Genomic DNA, 3,947 nt, shown 5'->3' on the forward strand with positions numbered 1-3,947 from the left:
TGAATATTCTGAAGAAAACAAAAAAGAATCCCTCAAGAAAATCCTTAAAAAAACCTTTACAATGATACGGGTATACATCAAAATGGAAAGGCTATAAACTAGAAACTGGACAACCGAGTCAGCGAGTTCTGTTGTAGACACAAGCATGCCCGCTTAACCAATAACGAATGTGAGACTGAGGAAGCTAGTACAAAAATAATTCCGTTCAAATTTCATAGAGTAGAAAAATAAACCCTGTGATTTTAAATGGGAAACTTAGTCAAATCATAGATATTTAGTTAATGAAAAGTCATATCACAAGGCACTATCATAAAAATAATTCTCAATCATTCTCAATCTAGGAAACCGTAAATTTCAAATTAAGGCAACTAATTCCTTCTTCGACAAACCATTGAGGGTCATCCTATCATGCTCACAGTAATTAAAGGAAGGTGAAAACACTTTAAATTTACTTGAGCATGTAAATTCATTGTCAAGACTAAATGTTAACCAAAATAACAGCTTTGTCACTGAGCAGTTAGGAACCAGAAAGAAGCAGGCAATCAAGAAGATAGAACCTATCTTTCAAAATGCTTGGAAACCTCTGCGAAAATTATTTTCCGTTTAAATTAGTAGAAGTATACGATGCCAAGATACATTCACATTAAAATCTGAGGGATTACAAAATAAGTGATTAAGATAAACGCAAATAGTTTATACAAACACTAGTTCTATGGAAAACGTCGTATCCAAACGGATAGCGGTAAAATATTTTAAGGGTTTTGACACAAACAAAACTCATTAAAAGATTATGGAACCCTTCTCGGTTACTAGAGGAGCTTAGACAACCTGTACAGTAGGGTAAGAATGTTGGATGGTATCCTGGGAATTGATTTCTTGAGAGCCGCACTCGAACCCTGCACTTCCCTGCATGAGAACCACAAACTCAGTTAGATTTATGAACAAACAAAGCAAATTAACAAACCAGAAATATGAATGCAACGGAAATGTCTATACCTGACCCTGCCGCCTTGGAAGGGGGTTCTCTTGCTCGGCTGAAATACTCCAAAAGAATACCATGAAACAGGAGTGATGACAAGACCCTGAGAACTACCAAATTTGGAAAGGAGGAGACTTGGTACCGGTGTGAGCTGCTTCTAGAAAAAGGAAAGAGAAGAGTTGGCGACCATTTACAATTTTGTAGTAGTGAGACCAGTCTATCAAAAATTGATACCACACAATAGAAGAAATCGTCATACATCCAAAAATTCTCGTGGTCTAGGACAACAGGAAGAACCCAAGTTACCTGAGGGGGCTTGGGAATAGCTTGGTAAGAATTGCGACCAAGGGATGAGCGGAGCTAGCCTCTCCGCAGAGGCGTCGAACCAAATGACTACAAACCCTGACTACTTGGTGGGTAGTTACCCTTATCTGGTGCAAACTAATGCGAACCGTCGAATAACTCTCCCTCAGATCGACAGCGATGATGATCACATGTGGATAGCAGAAATCGTGTACATCTATAGGATGGTGCCTCGGGGTCGAGAACAATCCAAAGCTATACTAAGGGTTAGAGTAAATATCTAATGAAACATAAATCAATACATTTAATATCCACCATGCCTAAAAGGTAATGGGAACCCAACAATTGATTTGTGTAAATAGTTCATCAATGATATTTATGGTGAATGTAAGGTCGGGTACACATGTATTTATCTAAAAAAATGTATCAAAATAATTCTTTTTTCTTATGACTATTTTGGGTTCCGAGTTGATGTGTTACAACTATACCTTTAATTGAATTATAAATTTAAGAATATTTATAAAATTTGATTAAGAATGACAAAGTAGAACTATAAATTCTAAAATATTTAGAAAATTTGATCGACAATGACAAAGTTAAAATATCTTGGTCCAGAATAAAGTAGTGGGATTTCCAAAATATTTGAAGTCTTCTCCCATAGTCCTGGTTATGTTCTATCCTCTGGATGGGGCCACTGGCACATTCAAAATAAGAAACGTGATATCTTACTATTGAATACTTTAATCATCAATGATGAATATGAAAATTGCACAGATAACTCATACCTGTCAATCAGTTCATTCATTGAAATAGCATGCATAAAAAAATCCCACATTTTGAAATTATTCAGCACAAATACAGTGAGAGGTATCACAATTCAAGAGTCAGATTTCGTCGGTATCTCTCGGCATGTATGTTCCAACATCGTAAAATGGTAACGCATTAATGAACACAAAAATTGCTTAATGTGAATGGTATACAATTGCAAAAGTATTAGACCGTACCAGGCAGAGAAATTAAGAGTGAAGAAAACTAACCAATCCACCATTCTGCATGTCGCCGGAATCACCTGAACATGAAGAAAGAGAGTGCCTCCACTTCTCTACTCCAAATATGTTGTATGGATCATTGCAAGTTTAAGAAGCGGTGGTTCTCTCTCTCTTTTGGTTCAGACTAATATGTGGAAATGGTGAATCTGCCTCATCTATATATAATACTTCAATTCACTGTATGGGATACTCTAGGTGAAAATGGTATCCCCACCTGTTTTCCAAATGAGGGGTTGATTGAAACCTCTGTCCCTACAAATTGGCACCTTCAACCAATTGGTGATTAAATTCAATGTGATATGATTAAATATGTCAAGAACCAATGCCATAAACATAAAGAGCTATTGGGAATGAATGACATACAGCTATTAAGAATGAATGTCGGCCGATATTAATAATTAAAGAGTCCACAAATTGTTTCCGAGTCAGTTTGGATGACCGAAGCTTGCAACAGTACGTGGGTGCTGATTATTCTAGATGGAATGCCGACTAAATAGTGCTCAGGTTTGGCTCACAACTGTTCTCCTCCCAAAGACACATACTGCATTTCTTTATTGCATTATAAATGTAGCTTGATTTCCTATTTTGCATAGAGACCCTTCTAACATGAACAATGTGTTTTCCAGAACTATTATTTAACCCTTTAAATACTAGTCATGTTTTGAACTAGACAAATATGGGAAGGCAGATTTGGATTAGTTGGTGCATATATTTTATATATGAAACTAAGGTTCTAGTTTAGATTAGTTTCCTTTTTATTTATAAAAATTGTATATTTTATGTTGGACTGGTTCACCATCTTGAACAAGTTGATGTGATGAGGCTTTACTATGGTAGGATCATTCTTTGGGTTTTTCTGTCGATTGGTGGATATGTTGTTGACAAAGATATGCCTACACTTAAGGGCCATCTACATTGGTTTCTTTGGTCGATTTTCATTATACCAGAAATTACATACAGGAGAGAGGAGGAAACACTAAAGCTAGTCAATTTTTCCTTTATGCATTATGCCAACAATTACATACATGACAGAGGAGCAGACGCTAAAGCAATTTAACATTAGAGAAACACTCTTATTAAAAGAAAAAATAAATACATTGAAATATATATATGAATGAAGAGAATGAAATACATATAAAATGACAGTGTAATGAACTCAAAATGCAGACTAGAAAAGATATAAGGTTAAATATTTTAAGATTAGGAAGGCTTGCCGTTTCTATTCAAGTTTGGCATATACATTGTCATTCAGTCACCAATAATGTTCAAAGGAAAATGAAGGCTACAAGCGAAGATCATACAAAGATGTAACTTTGATAATATCCTATAAATGTAACATATTTGATGATCATTGCTTAGTGTCTCTCATATGCTTTAGCAATGCATTCTTTTTGACTTATTATTGCTAAGCCACGATATATTCAAAGGGAAACCTATCTCAGACATAAATTTTTATTGGGGGATGGGAATGGGATTTGGATTAACAATATTTCTACCAAGGGAATTTTTAAAGATGGAAATTTACCTTAAAGTTTAGAAACTTGGGGAATCTTACTAGTACTTAATATGCAAATTATAAAATCTTTGATAATTTTTTTGTAGAAATATTGAAATTT

General features: G+C 35.0%; 1 long non-coding RNA gene across 1 annotated transcript; it reads right to left on the reverse strand.

Annotated features, from left to right (window-relative positions):
- Nucleotides 1-562: 562 nt before the first annotated feature.
- LOC149232464 (uncharacterized) lies at nucleotides 563-1,557 on the reverse strand. Its single transcript, XR_016247538.1, has 2 exons — nucleotides 997-1,557; nucleotides 563-906 (listed from the first exon to the last, which is right to left on the reverse strand). It is a non-coding gene; the product is annotated as an uncharacterized LOC149232464 (long non-coding RNA).
- Between the last annotated feature and the right edge of the window lie 2,390 nt (nucleotides 1,558-3,947).

The sequence above is a fragment of the Pinus tabuliformis genome, chromosome J (genome assembly GCF_031772625.1).
Source record: "Pinus tabuliformis cultivar Carrire ecotype Pingquan chromosome J, CPIR1, whole genome shotgun sequence".
NCBI lineage: Eukaryota > Viridiplantae > Streptophyta > Pinopsida > Pinales > Pinaceae > Pinus > Pinus tabuliformis.